At 34.5% G+C, this 15,079-nt stretch overlaps 1 long non-coding RNA gene across 5 annotated transcripts; it reads right to left on the bottom strand.

Annotated features, from left to right (window-relative positions):
- Window positions 1-7,022: 7,022 nt before the first annotated feature.
- Window positions 7,023-9,722, bottom strand: LOC121976083. Of its 5 annotated transcripts, none has more exons than XR_006110510.1 (3): window positions 8,040-9,722; window positions 7,809-7,923; window positions 7,023-7,208 (listed from the first exon to the last, which is right to left on the bottom strand). It is a non-coding gene; the product is annotated as an uncharacterized LOC121976083 (long non-coding RNA). The 5 variants fall into 5 exon arrangements; XR_006110511.1 differs by having other exon boundaries at window positions 7,809-8,125; window positions 8,219-9,722; XR_006110507.1 differs by having other exon boundaries at window positions 7,809-8,168; window positions 8,289-9,722.
- Between the last annotated feature and the right edge of the window lie 5,357 nt (window positions 9,723-15,079).

Below are 15,079 nucleotides of genomic sequence, written 5' to 3'. Positions count from 1 at the left end.
CAAGGTGACACGGCCGTGTGGTTTCACACGGTCGTGCCGGAGTGGGGTGTGTGATCCCATAATTTAAGGATAGATTAAGGACCTAGGCATAATTTACACTTGTCTAGTTAAACCTAAGGATTTCAAAAGGAAAATTAAATATATATTTTCTTTGAAAGGCTCTGTCTAGAAGTGGTGGATGATCGTATACCCAAGAAGGTTTAGTGTCTCGCTACAGCCTGGGAGCCAATTTTCGAAATGTATATTTAATTAACCAATTGAAAAACCTAAGTTTAACTCAAATGTAAATTAATCCTTAGAAATAATCTAAATTAAAGATAACTACTTTACAAAACTACTTCAGGTTCCCTGATTGATAACTTAGAATCGGGTGAGATGGATCTAGGTTGAACTTAGTCCAATTAATTGAAATCTAACTTTTATAATTTAATTAAATTAATCTAATCAATTTAATAAATTAATTAACCTAATAACTTAATCAAATTAATTAATGTAATAATTAAATTAATCTAATCAATCAATTTAATAAATTAATCAACCTAATAACTCAATCTAATTAATTAATGTAATGATTTAGTCAATCAATTTAATTAACTTAATAAACTATCTCACAAACACTCATAGGAATATCATGGTTGATCATCTAGACTGGGTAAGATGGAACATTAAGTTGATTTCAGTCAAACTATCTTCTAAATCCATTAAATTGACCCAAATCAAATACTTTATATAGGAACATAAAGATTTGGATCAATGGATGCTAAATAGTGGATACTCCAGGCACATGACTGGAGACAGACTGAAATTCACTAAACTGAAACTCAAGAACCTAGGGTCTGTCTCATTCGGCAACGACGGAACCCTTAAGGTAATCAGAATAGGTAATATCCAATTAAATTTTGATTTTTATATTCAAAAAGTATTATTGGTTGAACAATTTAGTTTCAATTTACTTAGTATTAGCCAGTTATGTGACTCAGGATACTTAGTCACTTTTTCGAAAACTGAATGCATAATTAAGAATATTAATAATCCTGAAATCACACTTAAGGGAATTAGGAAAAAGAACATTTATACAATAGACCTACATACCTCTTCACAATAGTGTCTCTTGACACAACAAGAGGAAACCGAGCTGTGGCACAGGAGACTGGGTCACACTCATATCAGACTCATTTCAAAAATAAGTCAAAATGGTTTAGTTAGAGGTCTGCCCAAATTAAAATATATTGAAAATTCAACGTGTGATGCTTGTCAACAAGGTAAACAAACCAAGTCAAACCATAAGCTAACCAACTTAAACAGAACAACTTATGTACTTGAGCTCCTTCATCTAGACTTATTTGATTCACACGGAGCCAAGTCAGTAAGCAAAAACCAATATTGTTTAGTAATAATTGATGACTACTCAAGATTTACTTGGGTAAAATTCTTAAAAACCAAAGATGAAACTTTCGAAATTTTTAAAATATTTTGCAAATTAATAGAAATGAAAAAGATACTCATATAAAAAGAATTAGAAGTGACCATGGGGGAGAATTTGAAAATCATAAATTTATTGAATTTTATGAAATCAATGGTTATAAACATGAATATTCATGCCCTAAGACCTCCCAACAAAATGGTCTTGTAGAACGGAAAAATAGAACCCTACAAGAAGCCGCTAGGACCATGTTGAATGAATACAAATTACCTAACCACTTCTGGGCTGAAGCAATAAATACAGCGTGTTATATACAAAATAGAATCTTAATTAATAAATTTCAGAATAAAACATCATATGAAATATATTATAATAAAATTCCCAATTTAAATTATCTAAAAGTATTTGGCTGTAAAGTATTTATTTTGAACACCAAAGACTATTTAGGAAAATTTACATCAAAAACAACCCCAGGAATATTTTTAGGGTACTCAACAACTAGTAGGGCATATAGGGTTTACAACAAAAATACCCTAAAAGTTGAAGAAACTAAAAATGTAATTTTTGATGAAGATTACTTACCTAATGTAGTAAATAAAAATATCAATATAGAAAATATCAACCCAAGAAATTTAGAAGCTGATGAAGAAATTCCACTTGAACCTAGTGAATTACAAGAACCAGTTACTGTACCAACTATAAGACCAACAAGAACAAATACTAATTACCCATCTGATCAAATTTTGGGTGATCCAACTCTAGGAGTCTAAACCAGGTCATCCTAAAGGAACTTAAGCCAAATAGCTCTGATTTCCAAAATTGAACCTAAAACTGTAGACGAAGCTCTACCCGACCCAGACTAGACACTAGCAATGCAAGAAGAATTAGCCCAATTTAAAAGAAATCAGGTCTGGGAATTAGTACCTAAACCCATTAACACGATCATAATTGACACTAAATGGGTTTTTAGGAATAAGTTAAATGATCAGGGTGAAATAGTTAGAAACAAAGCAAGATTAGTAGCCAAAGGGTATAACCAAGTAGAAGGGCTAGACTATGATGAGACCTATGCCCCTGTAGCCAGACTTGAATCCATTAGGATATTGCTGGCCTATGCAGCACATAAAGGATTCAAGCTTTATCAAATGGATGTAAAATCTGCCTTTTTAAACGGATTTATCAAAAAAGAAATATATGTAGGTCAACCCCCAGGATTTGAGGACTTAGAATATCCAAATCATGTATTTAGGCTAAAAAGGACCCTATATGGACTAAAATAAGCACCTAGGGTTTGGTATAAATGTCTATCCAATTATCTAATATCTAAAGGATTCAACCAAGATCAAATAGATCCAACCCTATTTGTAAAAACCCTAGAAAATGATATTTTTATAGCTCAAATATATGTAGACGATATAATATTTGGCTCAACTAATTCCAAATTTTTAAAAGAATTTACCAAATTAATGGAAAATGAATTTGAAATGAGTCTAGTAAGTGAACTTAACTTTTTCCTAGGTCTACAAATTAAACAAATCAAAGATGGAATTTATATTTTTCAAACTAAATACGCTAAGGAATTAATCAGAAAATTTGAATGGATCATTCAAAAATTATTAATACACCAATGGCTACCAACATTAAAATTGACTCAGACTTAGAAGGAAAATCAGTAGACTTGAAATACTATCGAAGTACGATAGGAAGTCTACTGTACCTAACTGCAAGTCGACCGGATATTCTTTTTGCAGTAGGTATGTGTGCAAGATATCAATCTTGTGCAAAAGAGTCACATTTAACATACGTTAAAAGAATACTTAGGTATATCAAGGGAACCCTAAATGTAGGATTATGGTACCCTAGATCTTGCACCCTTGACCTGACTGGTTATTCTGACTCAGACTATGCCGGGTGCAAGCTAGATAGATAAAACACAAGTGGTAGTTATCAATTTCTAGGTCAGTGCCTAGTAAGTTGGTCAAGCAGAAAGTAATACTGTGTTGCTTTATCTACCACTGAAGCTGAATATATAGCCCTGGGTGAATGTGCATCTCAATTATTATGGATGATGCATACCCTAAAAGACTATCAACTAGAATATCAAAAAACTAAAATTTCAATTGATAATATAAGTTCAATTAATCTAACCAAAAACCTAATTCACCACTCAAGGACTAAATATATAGAAGTAAAACACCACTTTGTAAGGGATCACGAAGCTAAGGGTGATATTGTACTTAACTATGTTGAGTCAAAATCAAACCTAGCTGACATATTTACAAAGCCCTTACCTGAACTTGAGTTCAGTTCACTTAGAAGACAAATAGGGATGCGCTTAGTAGAATAGAACTTATTTTCTACTTACTATATTTTTAAATTGGTTTTGAAATCCTAGGAAAAATATCTTTCAAAATTCCAACTTTTGTTAGTGTTTTCAAAATTTTGATTTAGCCTAAGATTTTACCCTTAGAAATCATGCACCCCTAGTTTAAGCCAGAACATCTCACAAGCACACTAGGGTTAACTTGCTTGTGTTTGAAAACACTTAGAATGGTGTGAGATGTATAGGGTATTGTCTGGACTTCAGTATGCTTATGTCTGTGCATCGACATAAGTCTGGACTATAAATATCTATCTTACATCAATCAAGTTAAGTTATCCAGACTTAGTCAAATATAACTGGATCACTAACTTAACTTGACTAACCAAGTGAAAACTGTTGCCCCCTAGGTAAACAGCTAGTAGCTAATGATTAGACATGTGGCAAAAAAAAATTAAGTATTAAGTATTTTTTTTTACTCATGCTTGGATTATAGGGCTTTTTGAATATATTTTTTGTGAGGGTGGCCTTAGCTAAAATTATTTAAAGCAAAAAAAAAAAAAAAAAAAAAAATTAAATCAACCTTTTAACCCTAAAAGAGCTCTTTTCTAAAAGATTTTTTTATCACCTTTTTACAAATTGTTTAGCTAAGTTACTTTTCAAATTAAAACTTTCCCTTATCTAAACTTATTTCGAAAAATAATTTTTCCTACAGCAAAATTTCCTATTTAAAAGCTAAGTGAGGTAGTTCCTATCAAACTCCCCTCTTGCTAAATTTGACTAAGTACTTATCAAAAAGTTTTTCAAAATTGACTAAGTACTTATCAAAAAGTTTTTCAAAATTGACTAACTACTTTAAATTTAACTAAGTGCTTTTCAAAAAGTTTTTCAAATTTGACTAAGTACCTTTCAAAAAGTGTTTTCAAATTTGGCTAAGTACTTCAAATTTTGCTAAGTATTTTTCAAAAGGCTTTTCAATGTTTTGCAAAAGCCTTTCAAATTCATCTAAGTACTTTTCAAGGCTTTTCTTCACTTAACTAAAAGTATTACAAGGAAATTTATTCTAAAAAACTAAGTGGTTATCAAAGTATTTCTAATTCTCCATTTTAACGTTCTAAAAATATTTCTTTAAAAAGAAGTTATACTTAGCTAAGGCCATTGATCGCTTTCCTAATTTTTCTTTACTTTCTTGCTTATTTTGATATATGGCAAAGGGGGAGAGTAATTCAAAATTCAAAATTGATAATTCAAAATTCAAAATAAAAAGGGGGAGTTTTTGTAAACTGCTATTAAGGGGTAGCTTTGATTAAATTTTTTGCTTGCGCTATTTTTCAGTTATGCTTGCGCTGTTATCTTTACAGCACTTCTTTATTGTGTATTAACTTTGAATTTTAGTTGTCATAACCAAAAAGGGGGAGATTGTTGGTACGGGAAGCATTCGACGATCGAACCCAAGTTTTGATAATGACAAAGGAATTCAAAGTTAAGATGTTTTGTTATCTAATATGTGTTAATGAGGTTTTTCAGGAAAGACCTAACTGCGGTTAGGCAGGTGGAAAACCCTAAGGGGTGATAACCCTAGGTCCTAGGGGGTGGTAACCCTAGGTGGAGAAAACCCTAAGGGGCGGTAACCTTAGGTCCTAGGGGGTGGTAACCCTAGGTGGTGAAAACCCCTAAGGGGCGACAATTTTAGGTCCTAGGGGGTGGTGACCCTAGGCAGAAAGTCCAGTCGGTCTGGAGGACCAGACTAGCATCAGGTATGCCCTCCTGAGTGGAGTAGGTGAAGACGCGTTCCCTGCTAAGGGAACAGTAGGCGTCGGTTCAACCTAGGGTTTCTGGTCGAAAATCTGAAGTCAGAACCGGACAGTCCGAAAACTATCAAACCTATTTTTCTTATATATTTTGTTATGTTCTAACTCTGTTTTGCAGGAGACTAACATTTTTGTGCAGGGGTAAAACTGACCAGGATCGGTCGATCGAACGTTTGGATCGGTCGACCGAACCCCCAAGCCGTAGATCAGATTTCCAGCGAGTGGACCGGGCTCGACCAGGGGATCGGTCGACCGAACCTGGTTATCAGTCAATCGAACCGGGGATAGGAATTGACCAGATCGAAGCGGAGCGAGCGGATTGGGAGGATCAGATGAGGAGGAGATCATCTGATCGATCGATTGATCCGCTTCGGGTCAAACCTGATCTCGAGTTTCGAGGATCTAGATCAGATCTGTAAAGGCTATAAAAGGAGCCTCGGACTGCAGCTTCAAACAACAACGATAGACAGAATTCAAGCGATCCTTTAAAGTTGTGCACTGCTCCGAATCACTTCGACACTCCGACGATTGACAACTAGCTTCTTCATTTCTTTGTATTGTCGGTATAAATTCTTTTCAAGCTCTTGTACTCTAAAGTTGTAAACAGATTTACGAATTGATAGTGATTGCCCACCGAAAGCGATCAACGATCGCGGGCCTTGGAGTAGGAGTCACCTAAGGCTCCGAACCAAGTAAAAAATACTTGGGTCTTCTTTCTGTGTTGTGCTTTTAATTTCCGCTACTTAACTCGTCATTTTTTCGAATACGAAAAGTGAAAGCCACGAGCGCTATTCACCCCCCCCCCCTCACTACACCAAATATGACTTTCCGCAGAGTGCAAATATGCTATCCGCAGCGCACATTGCACGTTGCATAACTGCAAGCTGTTAAAAGTCATAAAACAACGACAGCGCGCATCGCGCACTGCGGTTAAAAGCATTCGCAACGCACACGGTGCACTGCGAATAAGAGCATTCGCAACACACACCATGCGCTGCAGTTAACAACATTTGCAGTGCGCTGTTGTTAACAACATTCACAGCGCGTGATGCGCGCTGCAGTTAAAATATCATACAATTATCACTAATATTTATTTAAAATATATAATTTAAATTTAAAATTTAAAAATTATCATAATTTATTGATCACTTAAAATAGAAATAAAAAATTATAAAATACAATAAAAATGTGAATACATAATTTTTATTCATCTAATAATAATTTTACAAAGCTCACAAATTTCTCTAAGTCAAGTACAAAAATCATGAATTTCTAACAATCAAAGATTTCACTGTCAACAATGTTCCAACACTGCTTTAATCTAATATGCATCCAAGTATTCCACTTGCCACAAGTGTTTGTGCCGTTTTCAAGACTTCTATCTTAGCCTTCATCTCTCAGCTTCATATTTATGATATGATGTCGAGAGACTATGACCAACCTCAATGTCCTCATCTTTATCTTTATCTCTAGCTTTGCTACCCCCATCTCCATCACGAATTGTGCTCATTCTTTTGAGTGTTATCTTTTGAAGTATTTCTATTTTCAAGCTCCTCTATCTTTTCTAGTCCTTCTAGTCTTGCCATAATTCGAGCATATTCTTCATCTTCACCAAGTTTTTGCAGATTTTTTACCTTGTAGGTGTGTAAAGAATCTAAAACAGTTAGATTGAAAATTAGAGGGAAGCACCTTGTCTTTCACCCAAACTAATAATATATCATGCCTTGCAAATGTGAATATTTACAATATGTATTTACACAACAAATTAAAGTAAGTTGGAATCTCAAAAGTAGTTGCACAAAGAGAACATAGAAGTTGCTAACTATACTAAAAAAACATACATTACAATATGTGATTCCATTTCAAATAGATCAATATGACATCTCACAAGAACAATAAGTATATCTTGAAAAATGTTCTAAATCGAAATGTAACAACTAATTATGTGATTCCATTTCAAGCAGAGAATGATAATGTAGCTTACTATGGACCAAAACCTAACAAGAATACTTGAACCAAAACCTAATCATCCCAAGTCTAGATTCATACAACAAAAGGTTAGACCTGCAACTACCATATGCAGCTACATTAGTAAGTCTAGTAGTTATTCCTATGCCTAAGTTGTACTACAGAAGTTGCTAGAAAAGTATAATATATTTCTGGATTTGAAGAATAAGCAAAGTGACTGAACAACATGAAAGAATTCTTTTTCAGTGTAAATCACATACTACACGAAATGTTCACAAAACTTAACTTTGCTGACTAGTCACTTGATGTCGTCGACTATCGCTAAAGTATCTTCATCAATAGTATGCTTCAAGCGTTTGATCGCTTTGTCCACTTGCAAACAGAGGTCATTCTCATATGTCCTATTTCATTAGGTTAAAAGAGGGAAAAAAATTCTATCACCATTTTCAGACAATGAAAATTTTGATATTTTTTTATGAAAAAAAAGTGTTTCATGGGTGAGCAGCAGTTTGAGAACTTCTCTGTTTCAGTTTGTCTTGACAATTAAGACGATGAGAGAGATCGTTTGAACAAAGACTCCAATGATCAATCCCCACCATATTCCTTGAGCCACAGCAGCATCAAAAACAATTGTTTAATATTTTTCCTAAATCAAAACAGATCAAAAGAGTAATTTAAATCTTAGTTTTCACTTACAGTAGTAGCTAAACTACTTGAATCTAAAAACAATGCCAATGGGAAGTCCAATCAGGTAATAAGCACCCACATTTACATAAGCCACTATGGCTTGCCACCCACTTCCAATAGCAACTCCTACATCATCCATCCTCGTGAACACTTGAAGTTAGTCGTCCATTAAAAAAAATAATTATAGAATTTTAGATCAATGTTGTACTAGACAGAATTGACAAACCTCCATTCAAGAAAATGGAGATGGAAAGTAGAGGAGTTAGATTAATGATTGCTGGTGTAGAGCTTGCGCAAGAGCGTGTGCAGTATGAGGACCAACACACTAATGATCAAGCTAAGGATCAAGTTGGTCGTCACCATAACAAGGACTGCAAACTTAGCGACTCGAGGATGAGTAGCCCCCAACTCATTCCCTATCCTCACACTTCAACAAACAACCTCTGGTTATTAGTGAATGATTCATGGAGATTGATGCAAGTGCAGTAGTCGTCAAACCTTGCGGCATTGCTCAAGCCGAGCATGATCATGAAGTCCCAATTCCACTAATTTGCACTGGAATCGATCACACTGTCAGTAAGAAATTTAGATAGGAATTGATAAGCTGTGTGGTCATTGATTACCAGATAGATATGACATTGAGTGAGATTTATGGATTTAGGAGGTAGCCTGTGATCAGCACGAAACCTTGGATGTGCCAAATCTCCAAGCTATGATGAATGTGAGTTTGAGCGAGGGGGAAGAGGAAGAGAGGGGGAGAAAGTTGGAGGGTTGACTTACACGAGCATTATGGTTGATGAAACAGTGAGTTTGAAAAAGAGCCAGATGCCGGTGAAGACCTTAATAGAGAGGTCAGTCCAGGTGGCCCTGCAGCAAGGGATGAGGATGATGTAGAGCCAAGTGGAGAGGACGAGCACCCACCAAGGGATGCTGAGAGTGATGGAGGCGCCGAGAAGGCCGAAGTCAAGGACAAAGACGACAAGCTAGGAGATGAGGATATGGAAGAGGAGGACGGCGACGACGATGACGACCATGGGGTTGATGATGTTTTGAGCCTATAGGAATCGTTGCATTGGGTAATAAAGGGTGAAGGAGATGAGCTGAGGTAGGAGGCCGCGGGAGTAGATCTGGCCCACCTTCGCGACCGCGTCCGACTGGCCGTTGGCGTTGCGGAAGGAGCCAGAGAACAATGAGTTCGATCACCCAATCCCTCTCCCCGTCCCTTCCCATGGAACCCTAATTTGACCCTGATCGCGCCGGCTGCCTTCTCCGCCATGGCTCCGTCAAAATCGAAATCCTCCCCATTCTTTGGCACCTCCTCCTCGTTCTCATCTTCGAGGGTAGTGTGAAGGTCGCCTTAGCGTTAGGGACGAAGGAGGCGAAGGGCAGAGAGGAAGACGAAGTCGAAGTCGAAGTCGCGCAGGGCAGTGGCGTGCATAGGGTTTTGGGCAGAGGCCAAGGCGCGAAGGAATGGGCGGCGGCATAGGAAGGGTTTCACGGATTAATTCTGGTGTGGTACATTGAGTTACAAAAGCACTACATTTTTTCTAATTTTTAACAGTGAATTTTGCTCACACTGTTAATATTTATATTTTAAAAAATGTGTTGTTAATATTAAATATTAACAATGTATTTTACACGCGCATAAAAAAATTTATTAACAGCATATATTTTTCGACATGTTACAGTTTATAAAAAAATAATATTATCCGCAGCGCACTTAATTGAGCATGCCGTAAAAATTATTATTAACAACATACCCTAACCATGCGTCGTTAATAACGTGCTATGGAAAGTCATATTTGTTGTAGTGAACTATTAACAGCGCGCTCCACATGCCGTTAATATTAAGTTTTAACAACACACTCTGCATGTCGTAGAAAAGTTTATTGACAGCGTACTTTTTCTGCACGTTGTCGTTTGTATAAATATTATACTATTCACAGCGCACATAATTGTGCACGCCGTAAAAATGATTATTAACAGCGCGCTTTAATTGTACGTCGTTGATGATGCGCTGTGGAAAGTAACTTTTGTTGTAGTGCCTCCTCTAGCGCTTCTCGATCCAACAAATAATAGAAGAAAGCGGAGTAACAGTAAAAATACAAGCATGAATAGTGAATAGCACATACCTCCGCCGGTGCATGGACCCCTCTTTATATAGTACCCCAATGGGCGATGTGCACGCTCCTCAAGGCACGATCACATTTCCCCAACTATCCTATGAAAGCATATGTTAGAAAAGTATCTCTGATACTATACCTTAACAAGGCATACAAATCCCTGATGAGACAATAGAAGCTTCTGTCGTATGATCCGTCTGTTGATCATGCCCTGTTGTCAGCGGCATTACCTCCCAAAGGGATATTAAGAGATACGAGAATGGTCCCACTATTCAGACGAGCGAGGTAGTTGCTCGGTCAGGACTCCTCCGCTCGGTCGATCTCTGCTGCTTTTTCCCGCAATGACTTGGTTCAGTATATTGTTTCCACCCGACCGGACAAGCGCTCCGATCACCTTAACGTTCCTCCAATTCATAATGAGCATCTGATGTTCTTGTCGTAATGCTCTAGTCGGACAGGAGTTCTGCTCAAGCGAGCCACCTGGCCGATCGGACACTTCATGCCCGATCGACAGTTGGTGTCAATTTCCGCTTGACTATTTTTGGTGGGACCGTTGACTGCCGTTGATCATTGTTAATCATCTTAACTTTGACATCTATATTAATTGTTGTATTTTCCTTTGGCCCACACTTGGAGGGCCTCTTTTATCGCCTCATCATCTATCTACATTGTTGTGATGATGTTATTATTATGCTACGTTGAGATTGTATATTGTGATATGCTTGTCTTGAATATAATTGTGATATGTTTATCTTTAATATATTCACCTCTACAAGTTAGCTATTGATTAGAGATCACTACAAAAAAATAATAATTTAGGGATGACAGTTTGGGACGAAAATTTTTCGTCCCAAAATTGCAACAATTTTGGCGACAAATATAAAATTTGACCCAAATTAGAAACGAAATCAGCAATAAAAAAAATTTGTCACAAATTGCCAACGAACAATATTTTTGTTGTAAAATTCGTTCCAAAATCTGGGACAAATCAAGGATTCGTTCCAGAATCTGGGACGAATTCTGGATTCGTTCCAGAATCTGGGACGAATTCTGTATTCGTTCCAGAATCTAGGACGAATCCAAAATTCATCCAAAAAATCTGGGACGAATCCAGGAATTCGTCCCAAAATCTAGGACGAATACTGGATTTGTCCAAGATTTAAAAAAAATTAAAAAATAAAATAAATATCATTCGGAAGGCTTATATATGGACCTAGAGATCTCAGAATTTAATGAAATAAGTTTCTATGCGTTCATAATTTTCTCCTGATCATAAAAATATCGTAATCTTGAATTTTAACCTAATATATTGAGTGTGGTGATTTTTTAATATGAATATGCCCTAATGCTTAAAAAAAATCACCATAGTCAATATAATATGTTAAAATTATGGATGAGGATATTTTTAAGATCACGAAAAAATTAAGAACCCATAGAAACTTGTTTCATGAAATTCTGACATCTCTAGGTCCATATTTAGTGCCTCCGAATAATTTTTCTTTTATTTTTTAATTTTTATAAATCTGGGACGAATCCTGGATTCGTCCCAAAATCTGGGATGAATCCAAGAATTCATCCCAAAATCTGGGACGAATCCAGGATTTGTCCCATATTTAAAAAAATTAAAAAATAAAATAAATATCATTCGGAAGGCCTAAATATGGACCTAGAGATCTCGGAATTTATTAAAACAAGTTTCCATGCGTTCATAATTTTCTCCTGATCTTAAAAATATCCTTATCCTAAATTTTAAACTAATATATTGAGTGTGGTGATTTTTTAACATGAATATGACCTAATGCTTAATAAAAAAATTCACCACAGTCAATATAATATGTTAAAATTATGGATGAGGATATTTTTAATATCATGAAAAAATTAGGAACCCATAGAAACTTGTTTCATGAAATTCCGACATCTCTAGGTCCATATTTAATGCCTCCGATTAATATTTCTTTTATTTTTAAATTTTTTAAAATTTGGGAAGAAACCTGGAATTCGTCCCAAAATCTGGGACGAATCCAGAAATTCGTCCCAAAATTTGAGGCGAATCTAGAAATTCATCCCAAAAATTAGGGACAAAAAATGACAACAAAATATTTTTGTTTCTAAAAAAAACCCTAAATCCCTAAATCCCAGCCCACGTATCCCTTGTGCTCTCTACCCGATCTCCTTCTCGCAGCGTCGGCGGAATCCTTCTCCAGCAGTGGCGCAGGCGAAAATTATGACCTAATGCTTAATAAAAAATTCACCACAATCAATATAATATGTTAAAATTATGGATGAGGATATTTTTAAGATCATGAAAAAATTAGAAACCCATAGAAACTTATTTCATGAAATTCTGACATCTCTAGGTCCATATTTAGTGCCTCTAATTAATTTTTCTTTTATTTTTTAATTTTTTTAAATCTGGGACAAATACTGGAATTAATCCCAAAATCTGGGACGAATCTAGGAATTCATCCCAAAATCTGGGATGAATCCAGGATTCGTCTCTGAATTAAAAAAATTAAAAAATAAAATAAATATCATTCGGAAGGCCTAAATATGGACCTAGAGATCTAGGAATTTAATTAAACAAGTTTCTATGCGTTTATAATTTTCTCCTGATCATAAAAATATCCTAATCCTGAATTTTAACTTAATATATTGAGTATGGTGATTTTTTAACATAAATATGACCTAATGCTTAATAAAAAAAATTCACCACAGTTAATATAATATGTTAAAATTATGGATGAGGATATTTTTAATATCAGGAAAAATTATGAACCCATAGAAACTTGTTTCATGAAATTCCGACATCTCTAGGTCCATATTTAGTGCCTCCGATTAATTTTTCTTTTATTTTTTAATTTTTTTAATCTGGGACGAATCCTGGATTCGTCCCAAAATCTAGGACGAATCCTGGAATTTGTCCCCAAATCTAGGACAAATCCAGGATTCGTCCCAAATTTTAAAAAATTAAAAAATAAAATAAGTACATTCGGAAGGCCTAAAGATGGACCTAGAGATCTCAGAATTTAATGAAACAAGTTTCTATGCGTTTATAATTTTCTCCTTATCATAAAAATATCCTAATCCTGAATTTTAACCTAATATATTGAGTGTGGTGATATTTTAATATGAATATGACCTAATGCTTAATAAAAAATTCACCACAGTCAATATAATATATTAAAATTATGGATGAGGATATTTTTAAGATTACGAGAAAATTAGAAACTCATACAAACTTGTTTCATGAAATTCCGACATCTCTAGGTCTATATTTAGTGAAACATAGATAGTTTAATGTTAATTAGTATGTTAGTGTTTAACGTATGTTTTAATATGTGTCTAAAACTTAAAATATATATCTACAGATGTCAAAATTTCATGAAACAAGATTCTATGAGTTTCTAATTTTCTCCTGATTGTAAAAATGTCCTCATCTATAATTTTATCCTAATATTTTGAGTGTTGTAATTTTTTAACTTGAATTTAATGAAATATGGTTTAAAAAATCACTACACTAAATATATTAGGTTAAAATTATGAATGAGGACATATTTACGATAAGTACAAAATTAGAAACCCATAGAAACTTGTTTCATGAAATTTCGACATCTCTAGGTCCATATTTAGTGCCTCCGATTAATTTTTCTTTTATTTTTTAATTTTTTAAATCTGGGACGAATCCTAGATTTGTCCCAAAATCTGGGATGAATCTGGGACGAATCCAGGATTAGTCCCAGATTTAAAAAAAATTAAAAAATAAAATAAATATCATTCGGAAGGCCTAAATATGGACCTAGAGATCTCGGAATTTAATGAAACAAGTTTCTATGCGTTCATAATTTTCTCCTGATCATAAAAGTATCCTAATCCTGAATTTTAACCTAATATATTGAGTGTGGTGATTTTTTAACATGAATATAGACTAATGCTTAATAAAAAAATTCACCACAGTCAATATAATATGTTAAAATTATGGATGAGGATATTTTTTAAAATCACAAAAAACTTAGGAACCCATACAAACTTGTTTCATGAAATTCTGACATCTCTATGTCCATATTTAGTGCCTCAGATTAATATTTCTTTTATTTTTATTTTTTAAAATCTGGGATGAATCCTGGAATTCATCCCAAAATCTGGGACGAATCTAGGAATTCATCCCAAAATCTGGGACGAATCCAGGATTCGTCCCATAATTTAAAAAATTAAAAAATAAAATAAATATTATTCGGAAGGCCTAAATATAGACCAAGAGATCTCGAAATTTAATGAAACAAGTTTCTATGTGTTCATAATTTTCTCTTGATCATAAAAATATCCTAATCCTGAATTTTAACCTAATATATTGAGTATGGTGATTTTTTAACACGAATATGACCTAATGCTTAATAAAAAAAAATCACCATAGTCAATATAATATGTTAAAATTATGGATGAGGATATTTTTAAGATCATGAGAAAATTAGAAACCCATAGAAATTTGTTTCATTAAATTCTGAGATTTCTAGGTCCATATTTAGGCCTTTTGAATGATATTTATTTTATTTTTTAATTCTGGAATGAATCCTGGATTCGTCCCAGATTTTGGGACGAATTCCAGGATTCATCCCAGATTTAAAAAAATTAAAAAATAAATATGTTAATATAATATGTTAAAATTATGGATGAGGATATTTTTAAGATCACGAGAAAATTAGAAACCCATAGAAACTTGTTTCATGAAATTCCGACATCTCTAGGTCCA

This window comes from Zingiber officinale, chromosome 4B (assembly GCF_018446385.1).
Source record: "Zingiber officinale cultivar Zhangliang chromosome 4B, Zo_v1.1, whole genome shotgun sequence".
Lineage (NCBI taxonomy): Eukaryota > Viridiplantae > Streptophyta > Magnoliopsida > Zingiberales > Zingiberaceae > Zingiber > Zingiber officinale.
Note: the sequence above shows the minus strand (reverse complement) of the source record. Positions and strands in the feature narration are given on the sequence as shown.